Source organism: Phacochoerus africanus, chromosome 3 (genome assembly GCF_016906955.1).
Source record: "Phacochoerus africanus isolate WHEZ1 chromosome 3, ROS_Pafr_v1, whole genome shotgun sequence".
NCBI lineage: Eukaryota > Metazoa > Chordata > Mammalia > Artiodactyla > Suidae > Phacochoerus > Phacochoerus africanus.
The window spans coordinates 103535987-103552373 of NC_062546.1; the positions used below are offsets into that span (position 1 = coordinate 103535987).

The following is a 16387-nucleotide window of genomic DNA, read 5'->3' on the forward strand; positions in this document are numbered from 1 at the left end:
CCAGGTTCCCTCTGATGCGGCTTTCCACTTCCCCGCCCCTAGAGTATTGCTCCCTTCCTCTGCGACGGCTTTGTTTTCTAGTCTCCCAGGCAGTCTCTGCCCTGTCAAACTTGACAGACCAGTTTCTAGACCTCCCAAGCAGTCTCTGCTCTGCCCCGCCCCCCCCAGCCCTTTCCTTGGACTACCTCTGGGATCCCTAGGTCTCGGTGCCCAAGCCCCACCCAGGCGTCCCCGGCCCTTTCTCGGGGACCAACCTTTGGAGGCGAGGTCTGGTTTGCCAGCCCCCACCCAGGCGTCCCCGGCCCTTTCTCGGGGACCAACCTTTGGAGGCGAGGTCTCGGTGCCCAGCCCCCACCCAGGCATCCCCCGGCCCTTTCCCGGGGACTAATCTCTGGAGCCAAGGACTTGGTGCCCAGCCCCCACCCAGGCGTCTCAATTTGTGGTGACTGTGCCCGTAGTTCAGATGGTCCGTTCGGTTCTTGATCGGCTTTTCTGTACTCCAACTTACTGCTACACTCTTCTCTGCATCTGGAGATTCCTCCGGTTCGTTTGATCTTTCCCCCAAGTAGGTGACTTTCCAGGGTGCGGGATCCCTTTCTCCTCCGCAGTTCCCTTTCGGGAGCGCCCATCCTGCTGGGATTCACCTTCTCTCACTCTCCTCTTTTCTCTTGTTTTGCCTAGTAATGTCACGAACTTCTTGCCATTATTGGAGTTTAGGTTCTCCTGCCAGCGATTGGTTGCTGTTCTGTGCGAGTTACTTGTTCTGTAGATGTGCTTTTTTTGTTGTGTTTGTGGGAGAGGGTGAGCGTGTCCCCCTACTCTTCCGCCATCTTGTCCACAATCCGTAATCTTAATTTCATTGGCAAAATTTCCTCCTTCCATGTAACCTAACATAGCCACAGGTTCCAGAGATTAGAACATGGACTTATTTTAAGGGGCCAGTGCTCTGCCTACTATGAGAACTTTGATTTACACCCTTTTTTAAAATTTATTACATTCAGCAGAGGAAAAGGAAGCCCAGCATGGTTGCACACTCTTGTCACACACGTAGTTACCATAAAGGCCTTTAATCATTCATTAACTCATTAATGAACATCCTCCTACCTATTATGGTAGGCGCTGTCAGAATATAAAGCACTTGACCAGTCACAGTCGCTGATCTCAGAGGACCTACAAGCTATGTGTTCATGAAGTATGAAGTCAGTATATGAGCCAAGGACTTCAAAGGCAAACCAGAACACTTCTCAAATCCTTACTTTGGCAACCCAGCAGGAGAGAATAAAATATAACAATTACTACTGTAATAGTAGAGTAAAAGAGCAAACTAGAGAATTATGACTATATAAATAAAGCACAATAATATATTTTGCAGTCATGATTATGTCATTATTAAGAGCAATGTGTTTAGGCCTCAGATAAAGCTGGTTTCAAATCCTGACTAAGACTTTGGAATCAAGGAGTTATAAAATCAAGGACTTATAAAAATCTTATTTTCCTCTTCAATAAAATGTGAATAATACCAATTACAATCAGTTCTGCATGAAGAATATAAAGAGTACTTATAGCATAATGTGGCTCCTAGAAAGTGTCCAATCATGAAAGTAGTTATTATCATTAGACATTGAAATTTAATGAAGATTAAATACCACAGAAACTTGCCACTGAACTTGCAGCATAAAAAGAAAGTATAAGAAAGGAATGATTCATTTTTAAAGTGCTTGATTAGCTTAAGTTCACTTATCTTAAGAGAAACTAGCTGAAAATTTAATTGCCTAATATTTATACCAATTCCATTAAAAGCTCTAGGAATAAAGATTAGCAGTGAGATCCTGCTGTGTAGCACTGGGAACTGTGTCTAGTCACTTATGATGGAGCATGATAATGTAAGAAAAAAGAATGTATACATGTATGTGTAACTGGGTCACTATGCTGTATAGTAGGAAAAAAATAATGTATTGGGGAAATAAAAAAAAGGGAACTTCTACAAAAGAAAATGATAAAAATGATTTTATCAACCAGAAGTATATCTTTCAGATGCTGATGGAGTACATCCTGACATACACAGAATGGCCTTAGGTGGTAAATCATATTAATATAATAGAGTTCTGACAATGAATTTCTCCAAGTAATTTCCCAAACTTGTAAATGCACATTTGACCCCAGAGAGTGTATATATGTCTGTGTGTTGTAATGAGTAATAAATCAACAGAAAATTAGGATTTTGTCCCCACTGTCACTTTGCTCTAATTCTTTCTTCCATCTGTAAAATTTTTGATTACATTTTATATGCCCATCCTCATGAAATTATACAATGCAAGGTATCCAGAGTATATGGTTAAAAAAATGACATTATGAGACAGAATGAAATTGCTCAGTGTTGGTAGCTGGTGCTTTTCCCCACTGATATTTTTTTATTGTGTTGCTCTGCTTTCTTCTAAACACACTGGGTAGAAATGTTTGATTTCTCAGACAATTACAATCTGCTTTCTTCACATCCTATTAGAAAATGAAGCTAACTAGCCAATTTAAAAAGTAGAATGGCAGCTCCCTTGGGATAAGACAGCTTTAAAATTGTTGCCCAGAGAGAGGACAAGATGGCGGAGGTAGGGGGACACGCTCACCCTCTCCCACAAACACAACAAAAAAAGCACATCTACAGAACAAGTAACTCGCACAGAACAGCAACCAATCGCTGGCAGGAGAACCTAAACTCCAATAATGGCAAGAAGTTCGTGACATTACTAGGCAAAACAAGAGAAAAGAGGAGAGTGAGAGAAGGTGAATCCCAGCAGGATGGGCGCTCCCGAAAGGGAACTGCGGAGGAGAAAGGGATCCGCACCCTGGAAAGTCACCTACTTGGGGGAAAGATCAAACGAACCGGAGGAATCTCCAGATGCAGAGAAAGTGATCAGTAAGTTGGAGTACAGAAAAGCCGATCAAGAACCGAACGGACCATCTGAACTACGGGCACAGTCACCACAAATTGAGACGCCTGGGTGGGGGCTGGGCACCAAGTCCTTGGCTCCAGAGATTAGTCCCCGGGAAAGGGCCGGGGGATGCCTGGGTTGGGGCTGGGCACCGAGACCTCGCCTCCAAAGGTGGTCCCCGAGAAAGGGCCGGGGACGCCTGGTGGGGGCTGGGCACCGAGACCTCGCCTCCAAAGGTTAGTCTCGAGAAAGGGCCTGGGACGCTTGGGTGGGGCTGGGCACCGAGACCTAGGCTCCAGAGGTTAGTCCCCGAGAAAGGGCTGGGGGGGCGGGGCAGAGCAGAGACTGCTTGGGAGGTCTAGAAACTGGTCTGTCAAGTTTGACAGGGCAGAGACTGCCTGGGAGACTAGAAAACAAAGCCGTCGCAGAGGAAGGGAGCAATACTCTAGGGGCGGGGAAGTGGAAAGCCGCATCAGAGGGAACCTGGGAGAAGAGCCTGGTCTGTGCCCGTGCTGGGGAGGGGAGAGGAGAACGGGTGGATCCCCATAGAATACTCCCACCGCCACAGCAAGCTTACAGGCCCGCTAGCTAGCAGAAAGCTGTGTTTCCCAGTGCATCCCCTCCCCCCACCCCCACCACCCCCTACACTCTCGCCGAACCTGGGGCTGCCTGCCATCCGGGAGGGCTGGCCTCAACAATTGCCTGAAGCCTACCACCACAGGGGCTGTCCCTGCACAGGCCTGCTTGCCCTTTGGAGGGGCTACACTTCTGCAGAGCAGCACCAAACACCACCAGCCCCCGAGAAAAGTCCTGCAGCCCAGAAAAGCTAGAACAAGCCTAACCAGGCCATAAAAAGATCAGCCTAATTCTCGGACGGTCTTTCTGAGTTGGGCTGCCCCGGGGAGCCTCTTGGGTTTTCAGAGGCCCTGCTAGCCGCCCAAGCCCCCAGGGGGTGCCGAGCTATAGCAGATCAGCTGCATAGGACTGCCAGCTCCAGGCAGGACCCCCTGCAGCCCAGAAAAGCTGCAACAAGCCTGGCCGAGCCGTGAAAAGATCTCAGACGGTCTTTCTGAGTTGGGCTGCCCCAGGGAGGAGCCTCTTCGATTTCCAACGGCCCTGCTACCCGCCCAAGCCCCCAGAGGGTGCCGAGCTATAGCGGATCAGCTGCATAGGACTGCCAGCTCCAGGCAGGACCCCCTGCAGCCCAGAAAAGCTGCAACAAGCCTGGCCAAGCCGGGAGAAGATCTCAGACGGTCTTTCTGAGTCGGGCTGCCCTGGGGAGGAGCCTCTTGGGTTTTCAGTGGCCCTGCTAGCCACCCAAGCCCTCAGGGGGTGCCCCACTGCCGCAGAATAGCTGCTCAGCACCACCAGCCCCCTGAAGGAGCCCCTGCAGCCCAGAAAAGCTGCAACAAGCTTGGCCAGACTGTGAAAAGATCTGCCTACATTCTCAGGCCAGCCTTCTGAGTTGGGCTGCCCTAGGGAAGAGCCTCTTAGGTTCTCAGTGACCCAGATAGCTGCTCCAGCCCCCAGGGGGTGCTGCACTCCTGAGGAACAGCTGCCCAACACCACCAACCCCCTGCAAGAACCCCACAGCCTAAAAACACCAGAGCAAGCTCTGCCTGACTGAGTGAAATCTGCTACCATCGTGGTGTGGACCTCCCAGTCCTGTCTGCCCTCAGGAAGTCCTCCTTTGCTTCAAACAAACACTGTTAGCCCCATCAACACTCCAGAAAAGCCACACTGCCTCAAAAAAGATTGACCAACAACACCAGCTCTCAGGAAATATTCCACGGCAGTGACAAGGCAAACACTGCCCGATCACGGAGAGTACAACTCCCTCAGGAGAAAGAAAACAACAAGCAAGATGAAGAAGCTGAGAAACCACCCCCAGTCAAACCGACAGGAGAACTCACCTAAAACAGTCAACAAGGAAACAGATCTCTGCAGTCTGACAGACCTGGAGTTCAAAAGAGAAACAGTGAAAATGCTGAAGGAGTTAAGAGAAGATATGAACAGGAATGCAGATACCCTCAGAAAGGAACTAGAAAATATAAGGAGGAGCCAAGAAAAACTAGAACATTCATTTGCAGAGATGCAAACTGAACTAAGGGCAGTAAAAACCAGAATGAATAATGCAGAAGAACGAATCAGTGATATGGAAGATAGAATAATGGAAATCACCCAATCCGGTCAACAGACAGAAAACCAAATCAAAAAACTGGAAAGCAATATAAGAGACCTATGGGATAGTATAAAGCGGGCCAATCTACGCATAATAGGAATTCCAGAAGGAGTAGAAAAAGATAAGGGAATGGAAAATATATTTGAAGAAATTATCGCTGGAAACTTCCCAAATCTAAAGGATGCTGGGTTCAAGATATGGGAAGCACAGAGGGCCCCAAACAAACTGAACCCAAACAGACCCACAGCAAGACACATCATCATAAAAATGGCAAAAGTTAGTGATAAAGAGAGGATCCTAAAGGCAGCAAGAGAAAAGCAGAATGTTACCTACAAGGGAACCCCCATAAGAATATCAGCTGACTTCTCTACAGAAACACTACAGGCCAGGAGGGAATGGCAAGAGATATTTAAAGTGCTCAAGGGAAAAAATATGCAACCTAGAATACTCTACCCAGCAAGAATATCATTTAAAATAGAAGGGGAAATAAAAATTTTTTCCAACAAACAAAAACTAAAAGAATACAGCAACACAAAACCCAGATTGAAAGAAATACTGAAAGGGCTTCTCTAAACCAGAAAGAAAGGAAGGAAAGGGAAGAAAAAAGAAAGGAAAAAAAAAGAAGAAGAAGAAGAGGAAGAACTAGGACTGAGGAAACCGCAATCAGAGAGCAGTCACTCAAATAAGCCAGCATACAGATTTAATCATGAACAGGCCTCAAACAAAATAAAATTAAAAAGAAAAAAATCAAAAAGAGTCATCAAAAGCATAAAATGTGGGCAAGGGATGTTACGAAATAAATAACCCTTTTTGTTTGTTTGTATGTTTCTCTTCTTAATTTTAATATAGTAATGAAGTGTTTGAACTTACAGGACCATCAGGCTAAAACACACAATTACGGGAAGGGGTTAGCATACTGAAAAAACAGGGCAACCACAAGCCAAAACCAAATATTGCAATTGCAAAAATGAAAAGACAAAACAAAACACTCAAACAGATAATAACAGGAGACCATCCAACCAAAAAAAGAAAGGAAGAATGGAGAACCATAGAATCAACTGGAACACGAGGTTCAAATGGCATTAAATAATCATCTGTCAATTATCACCTTAAATGTCAATGGACTGAACGCCCCAATCAAAAGACACAGAGTGGCTGAGTGGATAAAAAGGCAAAAACCTTCAATATGCTGCCTACAAGAAACTCACCTTAGGACAAAAGATACATATAGATTGAAAGTGAAAGGGTGGGGAAAAATATTTCACGCCAATAGACATGACAGAAAAGCAGGAGTCGCAACGCTCATATCAGACAAAATAGACTTTAAAACAAAAGACATAAAGAAAGACAAAGAAGGACACTACTTAATGATTAAGGGATCCATCCAAGGAGAGGATGTTACTATCGTCAACATATATGCCCCAAATACAGGAGCACCCCGATACATACAACAAATATTAGCAGACATAAAGGGAGATATTGATGAGAATACAATCATAGTAGGAGACCTTAATACCCCCCTCACATCCTCTAGACAGAAAACCAATAAAGCAACAGAGATCCTAAAGGGAACAATAGAAAAGTTAGACTTCATTGATATCTTCAGGACCCTACATCCAAAAAAAGCAGAATACACATTCTTCTCAAATGCTCATGGAACATTCTCAAGAATCGACCACATATTGGGACACAAAGCTAACCTCAATAAATTTGGGAGCATAGAAATTATCTCAAGTATCTTCTCTCACCACAATGCCATGAAATTAGAAATCAACCATGGGAAAAGGAAAGAGAAAAAACCTACTACATGGAGACTAAACAACATGCTACTAAAAAACCAATGGGTCAATGAGGAAATCAAGAAGGAAATTAAAAACTACCTTGAAACAAATGATAATGAAGACACAACCTCTCAAAATCTATGGGATGCTGCGAAAGCAGTGCTCAGAGGGAAATTTATAGCAATACAGGCCTTTCTCCAAAAAGAAGAAAGATCCCAAATGGACAACTTAACCCTCCACCTAATGAATTAGAAAAAGAAGAACAAAAAGGCCTAAAGTCAGCAGAAGGAAGGAAATGATAAAGATCAAAGAAGAAATCAATAAAATAGAGACTCAAAAAACAATAGAGAAAATTAATAAAACCAAGAGCTGGTTCTTTGAAAAGGTGAACAAAATTGACAAACCCCTGGCCAGACTCACTAAAAAGAGGAGAGAAAGAACCCAAATAACCAAAGTTATAAATGAAAAAGGAGAAATCACAACGGATACAGCAGAAATACAAAAAACCATAAGAGAATACTATGAACAACTATACGGCAACAAGTTTGACAATCTGGAAGAAATGGACAATTTTCTAGAATCTTACAGCCTGCCAAAACTGAATCAAGTAGAAACAGACCAACTCAACAGACCGATCACTAGAAATGAAATTGAAGAGGTCATAAAATCACTCCCTACAAATAAAAGTCCAGGACCAGATGGCTTCACAGGTGAATTTTATCAAACATATAAAGAGGAACTGGTGCCCATCCTCCTTAAACTCTTTCAAAAGGTTGAAGAAGAAGGAATACTCCCAAAGACATTCTATGAAGCCACCATCACCCTCATTCCAAAACCAGACAGAGATACCACCAAAGAAGGAAACTATCGCCCAATATCATTGATGAATATAGATGCAAAAATTCTCCACAACATCTTAGCCAACCGAATCCAACAACATACCAAAAAAATTATACACCATGACCAGGCTGGATTCATCCCAGGTGCACAAGGATGGTTCAACATACGCAAATCAATCAGCATCATACACCACATTAACAAAAATAAGTCAAAAATCCTATGATCATCTCAATAGATGCGGAAAAAGCATTTGACAAATGCATTTGACATCCATTCATGATCAAGACCCTCGCCAAAGTGGGTATAGAGGGAACATTCCTGAATATAATCAAAGCCACTTATGATAAACCCACAGCAAATATAATACTCAATGGGGAAAAACTGAAAGCCTTCTCACTCAACTCTGGAACAAGACAGGGATGCCCACTCTCACCACTGCTCTTCAACATAGTTTTGGAAGTCCTAGCCACAGCAATTAGGCAAACAAAAGAAATAAAAGGCATCCAAATAGGAAGAGAAGAGATCAAACTGTCACTGTATGCAGATGACATGATACTATCCATAGAAAACCCTAAGGACTCAACCCCAAAACTCCTTGAACTGATTAATAAATTCAGCAAAGTAGCAGGATATAAGATTAACATTCAGAAGTCAGTTGCATTTCTGTATACCAGCAATGAAATATTAGAAAAGGAATACAAAAATACAATACCTTTTAAAATTGCACCTCACAAAATCAAATACCTCGGAATACACCTGACCAAGGAGGTAAAGGACCTATATGCCGAGAACTATAAAACTTTAATCAAAGAAATCAAAGAAGATGGAAAGAAATGGGAAGATATTCCATGTTCCAGGGTTGGGAAAATCAATATTGTAAAAATGGCCGTACTACCCAAAGCAATCTACAGATTCAATGCAATCCCTATCAAATTCCCCAGGACATTTTTCACAGAACTAGAACAAACAATCCAAACATTTATATGGAGCCACAAAAGACCCAGAATCACCAAAGCAATCCTGAGAAACAAAAACCAATCAGGAGGCATAACTCTCCCAGACTTCAAGAAATACTACAAAGCCACAGTCACCAAAACAGTGCGGTACTGGTATCAAAACAGACAGACAGACCAATGGAACAGAATAGAGAACCTGGAAATAAACCCTGACGCCTATGGTCAATTCATCTTTGACAAGGGAGGCAAGAACATCAAATGGGAAAAAGAAAGTCTATTCAGCAAGCATTGCTGGGAAACCTGGACAGCTGCATGCAAAGCAATGAAACTAGAACACACCCTCACACCATGCACAAAAATAAACTCCAAATGGCTGAAAGACTTAAATATACGACAGGACACCATCAAACTCCTAGAAGAAAACATAGGCAAAACACTCTCTGACATCCACATCATGAATATTTTCTCAGGTCAGTCTCCCAAAGCAATCGAAATTAGAGCAAAAATAAACCCATGGGCCCTAATCAAACTGACAAGCTTTTGCACAGCAAAGGAAACCCAAAAGAAACCAAAAAGACAACTTACAGAATGGGAGAAAATAGTTTCAAATGATGCAACCGACAAGGGCTTAATCTCTAGAATATATAAACAACTTACACAACCCAACAGCAAAAAAGCCAATCAAGCAATGGAAAAATGGGCAAAAGACCTGAATAGACATTTCTCCAAAGAAGATATACAGATGGCCAACAAGCACATGAAAAAATGCTCAACATCGCTGGTTATAAGAGAAATGCAAATCAAAACTACCATGAGATACCACCTCACACCAGTCAGAATGGCCATCATTAATAAATCCACAAATAACAAGTGCTGGAGGGGGTGTGGAGAAAAGGGAACCCTCCCACACTGTTGGTGGGAATGGAAACTGGTACAGCCACTATGGAGAACAGTTTGGAGATACCTTAGAAATCTATCCATAGAACTTCCATATGACCCCACAATCCCACTCTTGGCCATCTATCCGGACAAAACTCTACTTAAAAGAGACACGTGCACCCGCATGTTCATTGCAGCACTATTCACAATAGCCAGGACATGGAAACAACCCAAATGGCCATCGACAGATGATTGGATTCGGAAGAGGTGGTATATATACACAATGGAATACTACTCAGCCATAAAAAAAGAAGGACATAATGCCATTTGCAGCAACATGGATGGAGCTAGAGAATCTCATCCTGAGTGAAATGAGCCAGAAAGACAAAGGCAAATACCATATGATATCACTTATAACTGGAATCTAATATCCAGCACAAATGAACATCTCCTCAGAAAAGAAAATCATGGACTTGGAGAAAAGACTTGTGGCTGCCTGATGGGAGGGGGAGGGAGTGGGAGGGATCGGGAGCTTGGGCTTATCAGACACAACTTAGAATAGATTTACAAGGAGATCCTGCTGAATAGCATTGAGAACTTTGTCTAGATACTCATGTTGCAACAGAAGAAAGGCTGGGGGAAAAATGTAATTGTAATGTATACATGTAAGGATAACCTGACCCCCTTGCTGTACAGTGGGAATATAAAAAAAAAATAAAATAAAATAAATAAAATTGTTGCCCAATTCTACACAAATATGCTTTAAATATTGTGACAGGCAGGAGTTCCCACTGTGGCTCAGTGGGTTAAGAACCCAACATAGTATCCATGAGGATGTGGATTCGATCCCTGGCCTCACTCAGTGGGTTAAGAATCCAGCATTGCCCTGAGCTGTGGCATAGGTCACAGATGTGACTCAGATGCTGAGTTGCTGTGGCTGTGGTGCAGGCTGGCAGCTGCAGCTATGATTGGACTCCTAGGCTGGGAACTTCTATATGCCATGGGTGTGGCCCTAAAAAAAAAAAAAGTGTGTTGCTCTTAAGCCACTGAATTTGTGGTCATTTGTGATGGTAGTAATAGAAAACCAACACAAATAGTAACTGAGAGGCTCTGATACACTGAGGTGAATGCTAGAGTTGGGGAGATTCCATCTAGTTTATCCAAGCCTTTCAGTGAATATTCATCCTAGCTGGGGTGAATATACATTTCAGATAACCAATGAATCTTTTTTAGTAGGAAAATGTGCAATATTTGGCACATACTTGAAATAAATGTTTCATTATATCTAAAATTCAAATTTAACTGAGTGTCCTGTATTTTTGTTTGTTAAATCCGGCAGAACTACTTTTAATCCACGCATGCAGGGATGCTCAACAGAACTGCTCCCTGCCAAGCATGCTGAAACCCATTACTTAACGATTCTCTCCCTGTATTTTGGGTATAATTTATCATGCACAGTCTGCCTTTGTCTATGCTAATAGGGTTACCTAGTTTCCATCTCTAGTCATGATATTATTTTCATGAATTTCAAATCAAGGTCAGTGCTATTTTGCTAAATGTGACAGTCCTATGATCATCTGGGACCTCATATGCATTCTCCTCCTTTTGCCTCACCCAATTTTTATTTCTCCTCTGCCAACATACATGATGACTAGCCAAGTACTACTGAGAGGGCAATATTCAGGCTCTGACCCTGGGCATCAATGTGCCCCCTCTGCTTGTTTTAAATATTCTCACTCCCACAGCAGCCGTTGATACTGGTTTGCTGAACTGCTCAGTAGACTGTGGGGTAATGCCATTAAATTGGAACAAATTAGCGTGCCTTCTTCCACAGCACTTTCCTCTAACTGTGAACTTTCACTTATGAAAATCAGGACTCATGCATAACTATAATATTTTCCAAAGATATCACACAGTTCCTTTCAGTGGATTCTTATATTGCCAAGGAATGGGGGAGCAAAGAATGTCTGTTTTGGAGTCAGAAAGTATAATGTTACATGCCCACTTATTATAAATAGATAATTTATAGAAAAATTTGCAGAAATAATTTGTTTCTCCTTCATCAGGATATAGTGAGGGAGGTAGGATGTTAATTCTAGACAAGACTTAGGGATATTATTGTAAATTTATGTTAAGATTTACATTTTTCCATTAATATACTTGGGATTTATTCCAGAAGTGTGTTTTCTTTTAATGATATACAATATTTAATATAGATTCTTCAGGTAACCCTGTCATTTGTAATGAAGTTATTTTTTTTAAATATAGGCCTCCAAACATGAATAATGCCCATTTCTGCTCAATGAAGTTTTGAATGAAATCAGTGTTGTTGCTTTTTTAGTTTTGGGAGATAGTCTAAACCATACTAGACAAAATTTTCATTCAAAACAAGTATAATTTTTCACCATATTTCTTATGTAAGAAATACCATATGCAGTATAATTATAATCCTTATTATCTTTTTCTTTTGAACAATACTAAGGTAAATCATGGCAGTTTGGTAGTATTGTAAAATAGAAATATCTTGCAAACACAGAACCCTCTACATGTCATTTTATAGGCGAAGAAACAAAGATCTTAAGAATATAAAATCCTGCCTAAGGATTTATGGTGGATGATAAGGTTAAGGATTTAAGGCGGATGATAAAATACAAAATGAAAATAGAAACAATGTATATTGTACAGCAAGAGCAGAATCATAAAAGGTCAAGAAATGAGGGTAAATACTGCAATGTCATAAAGAGAAACATCTTGTGTGAAGTGGCCCACAACTTTAGCAAGAGCCAAATAAAAAAGTGAAATGTTGCCACTTGGATTTTTAAGACTCCACTGAACCACTTACTAAGGAGAAGCACAGATACTATGGGTACAAACACTAGGCATGAATTCCTGCTTGGGTTCTTCATAAAGAGGACACAATGTAACATATAGGCAAAAACATCTTACAAATTCCAGATTAAGAATCAAGTCCAAAACCCAGACAGACCTCAGAATCTCCAATTCTCCTCAGCAAGACCATGGAGTCCCTACTACATTGTCAGTTTTTTCCTCCCTTCAAGATGATATATCTAGTTTTTCTACGAATGGCCATTACTTCTGGTCATAACTCAAGATATCTTTGTATTATCTGTATTTAAAAAATGTTTTTAGGAATTCCCATCGTGGCTCAGTGGTTAACAAATCCGCCAAGAACCATGAGGTTGTGGGTTCAATCCCTGGCCTTGCTCAGTGGGTTAAGGATCCGGCGTTGTAGGCCAGCGGCTACAGCTCTGATTAGACCCCTAGCCTGGGAACCTCCACATGCTGCAGAAGCGGCCCACCCAAGAAACGGCAAAAAAGACAAAAACAAAAACAAAAAACAACAAAAAATAAACGTTTTTAATGTTCATCTACTGAAAGCTCCCAGATGATCAGTTCCAGGTATGGAATATAATATAGACAGAGGCCAATCACATTTGATGGATCAATTACAGACTCCTGTCCCAGCTTTAGCATAAATGGGAAGATGTATACTGAGGTACTGATCTCAGTGTTTTGCACAGATCCATACGAAAAGCCATGGCAATTTGGCAAGTATACCCATTAAGTTTTGGTAAGCATTACATTTTTAGAGAAAAGGGAAGCTGCACTGGTAAAGGCATGTAAAATTCTGTGAATCAGCTTTCTTTGGCTTCCTCCGCTCTTCTGCAGAATGCATGCCTGGACCATGGGGGCAGAGAGGAGTGCCCTGAGGGAGGTTGGTCAAAGGCTGCTGGGGATCTTTCCGCCCCCCATCCCGGCCTCCCAGGTTTGTAGGCCCAGTGCCTGGGGCTCAGGGCTCACCTGTTCCCCCGCAGGCTGGCCCACCCCTGCATGCCACACACTGGGGACACCTCATGCTGGATGCAGACCAGCCCCCCCCCCCCCACCTGATGCCCGCCCTGCCCTCTGCTTCCTCTTCACAAGCCAGAACAGCTCTGGGGACACTCTAAGCGGGTCCCTGGAGGTGAGTCACCACTGCAGAGGGTGCCCCTCGTCCTCGGGGCCTGCAAGGCCGACCTGTGTGAGAACAAGTGCCAGTGCAGAGACTGGGGGCCCGGTTGGAGCCGTGACCCACCCCCAGGCCAGGGGACGGCAAGGGCCTACCTGGAGAGCTGAGCCGGCTCCACAGCTATGTCCCCGCCATCGGTTCTCTGGAGGCCCTCAGGGACCCAGCAGCGTGGGAGGAGCTGGGCGCTGCCCTTTGGCAGACCCTGGGCAGGGCTGGCTGTGTTGGACCAGTCCCATGCCTCGGCAGCTACACTGTTCCTCAAACAGACGGTTTGGGCTGCCTGGATAGAGGAAAACCTCTCGGAGGCCGAGGAAGGAGCTTCCCCGGGGCCACCGCGCCAGCAGAGGGCTGGGCCGGCAATCCCGGAACCAGCAACCCGGCTACTCCCAACTGGGACTGCACATCCCAGGGCGGCCCTGGAGCGGCGCCACCTTGCGGTCATTCTTGGGACTGCACCTTCAGCAAAAGTTGTTTCCCAGGACTCTGGCCAGAGCCTACACCCTACTCCTACCCCTTTGCCCTGTCCATCCCAGTGATAACTGTAGCAAAGACATCGCTTGTCAGAGAGAGAGAAAGAGGGAGAGAAAGTATGGAAAAAACAGAAGACTAGGTGGCATAAAACAATACAACATATTTATTTCTCACAGTTCTGCAGGCTGGGACTGTCTAAGATCAAGGTGGGGGCAGATTCGGTGTCTGGTGAGAGCCCATTTATTGATTTGTAGATGTCATCTTCTCCCTGTAGCCTCAACTGGTGGAGAGAGCTGGCTCTCTGGCGCATTCTTACAAGGCTCCACTCTCATGAAGGAATTACCTCCCCAAAGCCCTACTTCCAAATACCATCAATTTTAACATATGAATTTGGGGGCACACAAACTTTCAGCCCATAACAATACCAAAGAACAGTACTGTGAACTGCCAGTGTTTAGCACTGAGAGGAAGAAGGAAAATGCCAGAGAAATCATAACACTCAGCAATTTGGTGATCACAGTGGATGAAGGAAGAACTGGTGACCGTGAGTTGGAGAAAAGAAGCAGGTTCTTGGAGACAAGGATGACAGGCTTGCCACTGCATTTGAAAACTAGGAAGCAATGGGTGACCTTTAGGATTGAGGAGTTCAGGGAGAATCTGAAGGCAGATTTCAAGATGTTAAAAAAGTTTGAGCTGGCATTTCAAGACATTTTCTAGTAAGTAAATGCAAGAAAGAGAATGATTGACTGGTCCCTGACTCCAGGAATATCCACAGGGCTGTTTAAGGCACTGTCACAGTAGTAGTCCAGATGAGTCTTGAACTAAGTGTGCCTTCCCAGTGCCACCCTCCATCTGCTTCCTCCTCCCTGGAAATCTGGCTTTTGCCTTCACCACGCTGGTAAAACTGTTCTGGAAAAGATGCTCCTTTTGATTTCTGTGCCTGAGTGCAATTAAATCATCTGGGCTATCTTTGTACCCAGATCTAAGAGTGAAAACTCTAGATATCAAAAATCAAAAGCATATCTAAGAAGTTCCACCATTTTTATGTAAACTTTGTGCTTCTAAATAGATGTGTGCATAATCTGGCAAACAACTCTACAGAAAGAAGCTTAAATTTACTATAAAAATTATTACTTAGGGATGGATTCTTATGAATTCTTTAGGAGAATTCTGTAATATTCATATCTGACAGGTTTTTGACAAGGAAATAAACTATTTACCAAATAATACACTTGCTTGCCTGACGTGTTTGAGGAGCACACATTTAATTACATAAGTATCTATTTTTATCTTAACACAAATGATAACTTATTAGTTCTGACAGAAATTAAGCATCTAAATAGGAAATGCTGTCACTCTTAGTGATGTCACCTTGAGCTCTAGCTCTCCAAGTCGGTCATGCATTTAAAAAGCAAAATAAGTAAGACTATAAGTACCTCTCTGGCTTCTGTGGACAAAAATCAGGCACACTTTCCAAGCAATATTTACTGGTATTGCATTGAATACAGCCACATCTATCACTGCCAGCAGAGTAACTGTTCTGAGCATTTTAAATCTGAGAACGGAAGCTGTTATTAGGTGCATGAACATTTCATGTTGCTGGGTCTTCCTACAGAATTGATCATTTTACTATTATAAAACATCTTTGTTTTTCCTGAGTAAAACTGTTTACATTAAAATCTACTTTGTCTGATGTTTACGTAGTCACAGGGGCTTTCTTTTGTTTAGTTTTCAGTGGCATGTCTTGTTTGATCATTTTGCTTTTGATGTATCTGTGGCTGTGTAGGAATGTCTTCAAAACTAGCATATAATTTGGTCTTGCTATTCTTTTATTTTTTTAATCTGGCCTGCAAATGTGTTCTTTTATTTAGTCTCTACCTTTACGTATATTCAGTTTAATTACTGATATGATTGGATTTAACCAAACTTCTTTGTTCTCTATTTGTTTCATCTATACTTAGTTCTTTTATTCATTTTCTTGCTTTCTTTTGAACTAGTCAAGTTCTTTGCTATTCCATTTAATATGCTCTTTTAGATCCTTTATTATAATTTTATATTATTATTTTAGTGATTAAGCATCTATGACTTAAAACTTTATCCCTTTCCATAAAATACAATATCTTATCACAGTTTAACTACATTTATTCTCTGGCCTTTTATTGTTCTCGCGTAGTTAACTCTGCATCTTACAGAGCTACAAGCATAGTTTTAAACATAGCAATTATTGTTTCTTCCTTCAAGTGGTTACTCTTTTTTGTAGTTTCCCACATATTTTCCCTTTCCAGGTTTCTTTATTTCTGCTTGCAGTTTTGTATTTCTAC

General features: G+C 42.6%; 1 protein-coding gene across 1 annotated transcript in view; it reads right to left on the bottom strand.

Annotated features, from left to right (window-relative positions):
* The window catches only part of LOC125122176 (beta-defensin 109-like), a 74048-nt gene extending 60088 nt beyond the window's left edge, over window positions 1-13960 (bottom strand). Inside the window, exon 1 of the mRNA XM_047770412.1 lies at window positions 13691-13960. The gene's annotated coding sequence lies outside the window, so the exon portion shown is untranslated. The remainder of the gene's footprint in view (window positions 1-13690) is intronic.
* Window positions 13961-16387: the final 2427 nt, after the last annotated feature.